Here is an 11,239-nt window from a genome sequence, read left to right on the forward strand (position 1 = left end):
TATTCAAGGTGCACATAGGGTTATTCAGAATAACTTCACACACACGCTACTGTGCATTTCCAAGTCTAATTCTGTCAGTAAATCCATACCGGTCACCCAGCGCCTAAATACTAGGCCTCAAATTTATATCCCTGCTAAATCTGTCGTTACCGCTGTACTGTTGTGGCTGGGCAAGTTATTTAGTGTCCGTCAAAGCACATTTTTTGTTCTGGGTTGAAATACAATTCCCAATTTAGCAATTTCATAATTTTGTGGTTTCTGCTGTATCAGAGCTATTTGAAATCTATCCCTAAAAGGGTATATAATATTCAAGGTGCACATAGGGTCATTCAGAATAACTTCACACACACGCTACTGTGCATTTCCAAGTCTAATTCTGTCAGTAAATCCATACCGGTCACCCAGCGCCTAAATACTAGGCCTCAAATTTATATCCCGCTAAATCTGTTGTTACCGCTGTACTGTTGTGGCTGGGCAAGTTATTTAGTGTCCGTCAAAGCACATTTTTTGTTCTGGGTTGAAATACAATTCCCAATTTAGCAATTTCATAATTTTGTGGTTTCTGCTGTATCAGAGCTATTTGAAATCTATCCCTAAAAGGGTATATAATATTCAAGGTGCACATAGGGTCATTCAGAATAACTTCACACACACGCTACTGTGCATTTCCAAGTCTAATTCTGTCAGTAAATCCATACCGGTCACCCAGCGCCTAAATACTAGGCCTCAAATTTATATCCCGCTAAATCTGTCGTTACCGCTGTACTGTTGTGGCTGGGCAAGTTATTTAGTGTCCGTCAAAGCACATTTTTTGTTCTGGGTTGAAATACAATTCCCAATTTAGCAATTTCATAATTTAGTGGTTTCTGCTGTATCAGAGCTATTTGAAATCTATCCCTAAAAGGGTATATAATATTCAAGGTGCACATAGGGTCATTCAGAATAACTTCACACACACGCTACTGTGCATTTCCAAGTCTAATTCTGTCAGTAAATCCATACCGGTCACCCAGCGCCTAAATACTAGGCCTCAAATTTATATCCCGCTAAATCTGTCGTTACCGCTGTACTGTTGTGGCTGGGCAAGTTATTTAGTGTCCGTCAAAGCACATTTTTTGTTCTGGGTTGAAATACAATTCCCAATTTAGCAATTTCATAATTTTGTGGTTTCTGCTGTATCAGAGCTATTTGAAATCTATCCCTAAAAGGGTATATAATATTCAAGGTGCACATAGGGTCATTCAGAATAACTTCACACACACGCTACTGTGCATTTCCAAGTCTAATTCTGTCAGTAAATCCATACCGGTCACCCAGCGCCTAAATACTAGGCCTCAAATTTATATCCCGCTAAATCTGTCGTTACCGCTGTACTGTTGTGGCTGGGCAAGTTATTTAGTGTCCGTCAAAGCACATTTTTTGTTCTGGGTTGAAATACAATTCCCAATTTAGCAATTTCATAATTTAGTGGTTTCTGCTATATCAGAGCTATTTGAAATCTATCCCTAAAAGGGTATATAATATTCAAGGTGCACATAGGGTCATTCAGAATAACTTCACACACACGCTACTGTGCATTTCCAAGTCTAATTCTGTCAGTAAATCCATACCGGTCACCCAGCGCCTAAATACTAGGCCTCAAATTTATATCCCGCTAAATCTGTCGTTACCGCTGTACTGTTGTGGCTGGGCAAGTTATTTAGTGTCCGTCAAAGCACATTTTTTGTTCTGGGTTGAAATACAATTCCCAATTTAGCAATTTCATAATTTAGTGGTTTCTGCTGTATCAGAGCTATTTGAAATCTATCCCTAAAAGGGTATATAATATTCAAGGTGCACATAGGGTCATTCAGAATAACTTCACACACACGCTACTGTGCATTTCCAAGTCTAATTCTGTCAGTAAATCCATACCGGTCACCCAGCGCCTAAATACTAGGCCTCAAATTTATATCCCGCTAAATCTGTTGTTACCGCTGTACTGTTGTGGCTGGGCAAGTTATTTAGTGTCCGTCAAAGCACATTTTTTGTTCTGGGTTGAAATACAATTCCCAATTTAGCAATTTCATAATTTTGTGGTTTCTGCTGTATCAGAGCTATTTGAAATCTATCCCTAAAAGGGTATATAATATTCAAGGTGCACATAGGGTCATTCAGAATAACTTCACACACACGCTACTGTGCATTTCCAAGTCTAATTCTGTCAGTAAATCCATACCGGTCACCCAGCGCCTAAATACTAGGCCTCAAATTTATATCCCGCTAAATCTGTCGTTACCGCTGTACTGTTGTGGCTGGGCAAGTTATTTAGTGTCCGTCAAAGCACATTTTTTGTTCTGGGTTGAAATACAATTCCCAATTTAGCAATTTCATAATTTAGTGGTTTCTGCTATATCAGAGCTATTTGAAATCTATCCCTAAAAGGGTATATAATATTCAAGGTGCACATAGGGTCATTCAGAATAACTTCACACACACGCTACTGTGCATTTCCAAGTCTAATTCTGTCAGTAAATCCATACCGGTCACCCAGCGCCTAAATACTAGGCCTCAAATTTATATCCCGCTAAATCTGTCGTTACCGCTGTACTGTTGTGGCTGGGCAAGTTATTTAGTGTCCGTCAAAGCACATTTTTTGTTCTGGGTTGAAATACAATTCCCAATTTAGCAATTTCATAATTTAGTGGTTTCTGCTGTATCAGAGCTATTTGAAATCTATCCCTAAAAGGGTATATAATATTCAAGGTGCACATAGGGTCATTCAGAATAACTTCACACACACGCTACTGTGCATTTCCAAGTCTAATTCTGTCAGTAAATCCATACCGGTCACCCAGCGCCTAAATACTAGGCCTCAAATTTATATCCCGCTAAATCTGTCGTTACCGCTGTACTGTTGTGGCTGGGCAAGTTATTTAGTGTCCGTCAAAGCACATTTTTTGTTCTGGGTTGAAATACAATTCCCAATTTAGCAATTTCATAATTTAGTGGTTTCTGCTGTATCAGAGCTATTTGAAATCTATCCCTAAAAGGGTATATAATATTCAAGGTGCACATAGGGTCATTCAGAATAACTTCACACACACGCTACTGTGCATTTCCAAGTCTAATTCTGTCAGTAAATCCATACCGGTCACCCAGCGCCTAAATACTAGGCCTCAAATTTATATCCCGCTAAATCTGTCGTTACCGCTGTACTGTTGTGGCTGGGCAAGTTATTTAGTGTCCGTCAAAGCACATTTTTTGTTCTGGGTTGAAATACAATTCCCAATTTAGCAATTTCATAATTTTGTGGTTTCTGCTGTATCAGAGCTATTTGAAATCTATCCCTAAAAGGGTATATAATATTCAAGGTGCACATAGGGTCATTCAGAATAACTTCACACACACGCTACTGTGCATTTCCAAGTCTAATTCTGTCAGTAAATCCATACCGGTCACCCAGCGCCTAAATACTAGGCCTCAAATTTATATCCCGCTAAATCTCTCGTTACCCACCGCTGTACTGTTGTTGCTGGGCAAGTTATTTAGTGTCCGTCAAAGCACATTTTTGTTCTGGGTTGAAATACAATTCCCAATTTAGCAATTTCATAATTTTGTGGTTTCTGCTGTATCAGAGCTATTTGAAATCTATCCCTAAAAGGGTATATAATATTCAAGGTGCACATAGGGTCATTCAGAATAACTTCACACACACGCTACTGTGCATTTCCAAGTCTAATTCTGTCAGTAAATCCATACCGGTCACCCAGCGCCTAATACTAGGCCTCAAATTTATATCCTGCTAAATCTGTTGTTACCGCTGTACTGTTGTGGCTGGGCAAGTTATTTAGTGTCCGTCAAAGCACATTTTTTGTTCTGGGTTGAAATACAATTCCCAATTTAGCAATTTCATAATTTAGTGGTTTCTGCTATATCAGAGCTATTTGAAATCTATCCCTAAAAGGGTATATAATATTCAAGGTGCACATAGGGTCATTCAGAATAACTTCACACACACGCTACTGTGCATTTCCAAGTCTAATTCTGTCAGTAAATCCATACCGGTCACCCAGCGCCTAAATACTAGGCCTCAAATTTATATCCCGCTAAATCTGTCGTTACCGCTGTACTGTTGTGGCTGGGCAAGTTATTTAGTGTCCGTCAAAGCACATTTTTTGTTCTGGGTTGAAATACAATTCCCAATTTAGCAATTTCATAATTTTGTGGTTTCTGCTGTATCAGAGCTATTTGAAATCTATCCCTAAAAGGGTATATAATATTCAAGGTGCACATAGGGTCATTCAGAATAACTTCACACACACGCTACTGTGCATTTCCAAGTCTAATTCTGTCAGTAAATCCATACCGGTCACCCAGCGCCTAAATACTAGGCCTCAAATTTATATCCCGCTAAATCTGTTGTTACCGCTGTACTGTTGTGGCTGGGCAAGTTATTTAGTGTCCGTCAAAGCACATTTTTTGTTCTGGGTTGAAATACAATTCCCAATTTAGCAATTTCATAATTTTGTGGTTTCTGCTGTATCAGAGCTATTTGAAATCTATCCCTAAAAGGGTATATAATATTCAAGGTGCACATAGGGTCATTCAGAATAACTTCACACACACGCTACTGTGCATTTCCAAGTCTAATTCTGTCAGTAAATCCATACCGGTCACCCAGCGCCTAAATACTAGGCCTCAAATTTATATCCCGCTAAATCTGTTGTTACCGCTGTACTGTTGTGGCTGGGCAAGTTATTTAGTGTCCGTCAAAGCACATTTTTTGTTCTGGGTTGAAATACAATTCCCAATTTAGCAATTTCATAATTTAGTGGTTTCTGCTGTATCAGAGCTATTTGAAATCTATCCCTAAAAGGGTATATAATATTCAAGGTGCACATAGGGTCATTCAGAATAACTTCACACACACGCTACTGTGCATTTCCAAGTCTAATTCTGTCAGTAAATCCATACCGGTCACCCAGCGCCTAAATACTAGGCCTCAAATTTATATCCTGCTAAATCTATCGTTACCGCTGTACTGTTGTGGCTGGGCAAGTTATTTAGTGTCCGTCAAAGCACATTTTTTGTTCTGGGTTGAAATACAATTCCCAATTTAGCAATTTCATAATTTTGTGGTTTCTGCTGTATCAGAGCTATTTGAAATCTATCCCTAAAAGGGTATATAATATTCAAGGTGCACATAGGGTTATTCAGAATAACTTCACACACACGCTACTGTGCATTTCCAAGTCTAATTCTGTCAGTAAATCCATACCGGTCACCCAGCGCCTAAATACTAGGCCTCAAATTTATATCCGCTAAATCTGTCGTTACCGCTGTACTGTTGTGGCTGGGCAAGTTATTTAGTGTCCGTCAAAGCACATTTTTTGTTCTGGGTTGAAATACAATTCCCAATTTAGCAATTTCATAATTTTAGTGGTTTCTGCTGTATCAGAGCTATTTGAAATCTATCCCTAAAAGGGTATATAATATTCAAGGTGCACATAGGGTCATTCAGAATAACTTCACACACACGCTACTGTGCATTTCCAAGTCTAATTCTGTCAGTAAATCCATACCGGTCACCCAGCGCCTAAATACTAGGCCTCAAATTTATATCCCGCTAAATCTGTTGTTACCGCTGTACTGTTGTGGCTGGGCAAGTTATTTAGTGTCCGTCAAAGCACATTTTTTGTTCTGGGTTGAAATACAATTCCCAATTTAGCAATTTCATAATTTAGTGGTTTCTGCTGTATCAGAGCTATTTGAAATCTATCCCTAAAAGGGTATATAATATTCAAGGTGCACATAGGGTCATTCAGAATAACTTCACACACACGCTACTGTGCATTTCCAAGTCTAATTCTGTCAGTAAATCCATACCGGTCACCCAGCGCCTAAATACTAGGCCTCAAATTTATATCCCGCTAAATCTGTCGTTACCGCTGTACTGTTGTGGCTGGGCAAGTTATTTAGTGTCCGTCAAAGCACATTTTTTGTTCTGGGTTGAAATACAATTCCCAATTTAGCAATTTTCATAATTTAGTGGTTTCTGCTATATCAGAGCTATTTGAAATCTATCCCTAAATAGGTATATAATATTCAAGGTGCACATAGGGTCATTCAGAATAACTTCACACACACGCTACTGTGCATTTCCAAGTCTAAATCTGTCAGTAAATCCATACCTGTCACCCAGCGCCTAAATACTAGGCCTCAAATTTATATCCTGCTAAATCTGTCGTTACCGCTGTACTGTTGTGGCTGGGCAAGTTATTTAGTGTCCGTCAAAGCACATTTTTTGTTCTGGGTTGAAATACAATTCCCAATTTAGCAATTTCATAATTTGTGGTTTCTGCTGTATCAGAGCTATTTGAAATCTATCCCTAAAAGGGTATATAATATTCAAGGTGCACATAGGGTCATTCAGAATAACTTCACACACACGCTACTGTGCATTTCCAAGTCTAATTCTGTCAGTAAATCCATACCGGTCACCCAGCGCCTAAATACTAGGCCTCAAATTTATATCCCGCTAAATCTGTTGTTACCGCTGTACTGTTGTGGCTGGGCAAGTTATTTAGTGTCCGTCAAAGCACATTTTTCGTTCTGGGTTGAAATACAATTCCCAATTTAGCAATTTCATAATTTTGTGGTTTCTGCTGTATCAGAGCTATTTGAAATCTATCCCTAAAAGGGTATATAATATTCAAGGTGCACATAGGGTCATTCAGAATAACTTCACACACACGCTACTGTGCTTTTTCAAGTCTAATTCTGTCAGTAAATCCATACCGGTCACCCAGCGCCTAAATACTAGGCCTCAAATTTATATCCCGCTAAATCTGTCGTTACCGCTGTACTGTTGTGGCTGGGCAAGTTATTTAGTGTCCGTCAAAGCACATTTTTTGTTCTGGGTTGAAATACAATTCCCAATTTAGCAATTTCATAATTTAGTGGTTTCTGCTGTATCAGAGCTATTTGAAATCTATCCCTAAAAGGGTATATAATATTCAAGGTGCACATAGGGTTATTCAGAATAACTTCACACACACGCTACTGTGCATTTCCAAGTCTAATTCTGTCAGTAAATCCATACCGGTCACCCAGCGCCTAAATACTAGGCCTCAAATTTATATCCTGCTAAATCTGTCGTTACCGCTGTACTGTTGTGGCTGGGCAAGTTATTTAGTGTCCGTCAAAGCACATTTTTTGTTCTGGGTTGAAATACAATTCCCAATTTAGCAATTTCATAATTTTGTGGTTTCTGCTGTATCAGAGCAGTTTAAAATCTATCCCTAAAAGGGTATATAATATTCAAGGTGCACATAGGGTCATTCAGAATAACTTCACACACACGCTACTGTGCATTTCCAAGTCTAATTCTGTCAGTAAATCCATACCGGTCACCCAGCGCCTAAATACTAGGCCTCAAATTTATATCCCGCTAAATCTGTTGTTACCGCTGTACTGTTGTGGCTGGGCAAGTTATTTAGTGTCCGTCAAAGCACATTTTTTGTTCTGGGTTGAAATACAATTCCCAATTTAGCAATTTCATAATTTTGTGGTTTCTGCTGTATCAGAGCTATTTGAAATCTATCCCTAAAAGGGTATATAATATTCAAGGTGCACATAGGGTCATTCAGAATAACTTCACACACACGCTACTGTGCATTTCCAAGTCTAATTCTGTCAGTAAATCCATACCGGTCACCCAGCGCCTAAATACTAGGCCTCAAATTTATATCCCGCTAAATCTGTCGTTACCGCTGTACTGTTGCTGGCTGGGCAAGTTATTTAGTGTCCGTCAAAGCACATTTTTGTTCTGGGTTGAAATACAATTCCCAATTTAGCAATTTCATAATTTAGTGGTTTCTGCTGTATCAGAGCTATTTGAAATCTATCCCTAAAAGGGTATATAATATTCAAGGTGCACATAGGGTCATTCAGAATAACTTCACACACACGCTACTGTGCATTTCCAAGTCTAATTCTGTCAGTAAATCCATACCGGTCACCCAGCGCCTAAATACTAGGCCTCAAATTTATATCCCGCTAAATCTGTTGTTACCGCTGTACTGTTGTGGCTGGGCAAGTTATTTAGTGTCCGTCAAAGCACATTTTTTGTTCTGGGTTGAAATACAATTCCCAATTTAGCAATTTCATAATTTTGTGGTTTCTGCTGTATCAGAGCTATTTGAAATCTATCCCTAAAAGGGTATATAATATTCAAGGTGCACATAGGGTCATTCAGAATAACTTCACACACACGCTACTGTGCATTTCCAAGTCTAATTCTGTCAGTAAATCCATACCGGTCACCCAGCGCCTAAATACTAGGCCTCAAATTTATATCCCGCTAAATCTGTCGTTACCGCTGTACTGTTGTGGCTGGGCAAGTTATTTAGTGTCCGTCAAGCACATTTTTTGTTCTGGGTTGAAATACAATTCCCAATTTAGCAATTTCATAATTTAGTGGTTTCTGCTGTATCAGAGCTATTTGAAATCTATCCCTAAAAGGGTATATAATATTCAAGGTGCACATAGGGTCATTCAGAATAACTTCACACACACGCTACTGTGCATTTCCAAGTCTAATTCTGTCAGTAAATCCATACCGGTCACCCAGCGCCTAAATACTAGGCCTCAAATTTATATCCCGCTAAATCTGTCGTTACCGCTGTACTGTTGTGGCTGGGCAAGTTATTTAGTGTCCGTCAAAGCACATTTTTTGTTCTGGGTTGAAATACAATTCCCAATTTAGCAATTTCATAATTTTAGTGGTTTCTGCTGTATCAGAGCTATTTGAAATCTATCCCTAAAAGGGTATATAATATTCAAGGTGCACATAGGGTCATTCAGAATAACTTCACACACACGCTACTGTGCATTTCCAAGTCTAATTCTGTCAGTAAATCCATACCGGTCACCCAGCGCCTAAATACTAGGCCTCAAATTTATATCCCGCTAAATCTGTCGTTACCGCTGTACTGTTGCTGGCTGGGCAAGTTATTTAGTGTCCGTCAAAGCACATTTTTTGTTCTGGGTTGAAATACAATTCCCAATTTAGCAATTTCATAATTTAGTGGTTTCTGCTGTATCAGAGCTATTTGAAATCTATCCCTAAAAGGGTATATAATATTCAAGGTGCACATAGGGTCATTCAGAATAACTTCACACACACGCTACTGTGCATTTCCAAGTCTAATTCTGTCAGTAAATCCATACCGGTCACCCAGCGCCTAAATACTAGGCCTCAAATTTATATCCCGCTAAATCTGTTGTTACCGCTGTACTGTTGTGGCTGGGCAAGTTATTTAGTGTCCGTCAAAGCACATTTTTTGTTCTGGGTTGAAATACAATTCCCAATTTAGCAATTTCATAATTTTGTGGTTTCTGCTGTATCAGAGCTATTTGAAATCTATCCCTAAAAGGGTATATAATATTCAAGGTGCACATAGGGTCATTCAGAATAACTTCACACACACGCTACTGTGCATTTCCAAGTCTAATTCTGTCAGTAAATCCATACCGGTCACCCAGCGCCTAAATACTAGGCCTCAAATTTATATCCCGCTAAATCTGTTCGTTACCGCTGTACTGTTGTGGCTGGGCAAGTTATTTAGTGTCCGTCAAAGCACATTTTTTGTTCTGGGTTGAAATACAATTCCCAATTTAGCAATTTCATAATTTGTGGTTTCTGCTGTATCAGAGCTATTTGAAATCTATCCCTAAAAGGGTATATAATATTCAAGGTGCACATAGGGTCATTCAGAATAACTTCACACACACGCTACTGTGCATTTCAAGTCTAATTCTGTCAGTAAATCCATACCGGTCACCCAGCGCCTAAATACTAGGCCTCAAATTTATATCCCGCTAAATCTGTCGTTACCGCTGTACTGTTGTGGCTGGGCAAGTTATTTAGTGTCCGTCAAAGCACATTTTTTGTTCTGGGTTGAAATACAATTCCCAATTTAGCAATTTCATAATTTTGTGGTTTCTGCTGTATCAGAGCTATTTGAAATCTATCCCTAAAAGGGTATATAATATTCAAGGTGCACATAGGGTCATTCAGAATAACTTCACACACACGCTACTGTGCATTTCCAAGTCTAATTCTGTCAGTAAATCCATACCGGTCACCCAGCGCCTAAATACTAGGCCTCAAATTTATATCCCTGCTAAATCTGTCGTTACCGCTGTACTGTTGTGGCTGGGCAAGTTATTTAGTGTCCGTCAAAGCACATTTTTTGTTCTGGGTTGAAATACAATTCCCAATTTAGCAATTTCATAATTTTGTGGTTTCTGCTGTATCAGAGCTATTTGAAAATCTATCCCTAAAAGGGTATATAATATTCAAGGTGCACATAGGGTCATTCAGAATAACTTCACACACACGCTACTGTGCATTTCCAAGTCTAATTCTGTCAGTAAATCCATACCGGTCACCCAGCGCCTAAATACTAGGCCTCAAATTTATATCCCGCTAAATCTGTTGTTACCGCTGTACTGTTGTGGCTGGGCAAGTTATTTAGTGTCCGTCAAAGCACATTTTTTGTTCTGGGTTTGAAATACAATTCCCAATTTAGCAATTTCATAATTTAGTGGTTTCTGCTGTATCAGAGCTATTTGAAATCTATCCCTAAAAGGGTATATAATATTCAAGGTGCACATAGGGTCATTCAGAATAACTTCACACACACGCTACTGTGCATTTCCAAGTCTAATTCTGTCAGTAAATCCATACCGGTCACCCAGCGCCTAAATACTAGGCCTCAAATTTATATCTGCTAAATCTGTTCGTTACCGCTGTACTGTTCTGGCTGGGCAAGTTATTTAGTGTCCGTCAAAGCACATTTTTTGTTCTGGGTTGAAATACAATTCCCAATTTAGCAATTTCATAATTTAGTGGTTTCTGCTAGTATCAGAGCTATTTGAAATCTATCCCTAAAAGGGTATATAATATTCAAGGTGCACATAGGGTCATTCAGAATAACTTCACACACACGCTACTGTGCATTTCCAAGTCTAATTCTGTCAGTAAATCCATACCGGTCACCCAGCGCCTAAATACTAGGCCTCAAATTTATATCCCGCTAAATCTGTCGTTACCGCTGTACTGTTGTGGCTGGGCAAGTTATTTAGTGTCCGTCAAAGCACATTTTTTGTTCTGGGTTGAAATACAATTCCCAATTTAGCAATTTCATAATTTAGTGGTTTCTGCTATCAGAGCTATTAAATCTATCCCTAA

The sequence above is a fragment of the Bufo gargarizans genome, chromosome 2 (assembly GCF_014858855.1).
Source record: "Bufo gargarizans isolate SCDJY-AF-19 chromosome 2, ASM1485885v1, whole genome shotgun sequence".
NCBI lineage: Eukaryota > Metazoa > Chordata > Amphibia > Anura > Bufonidae > Bufo > Bufo gargarizans.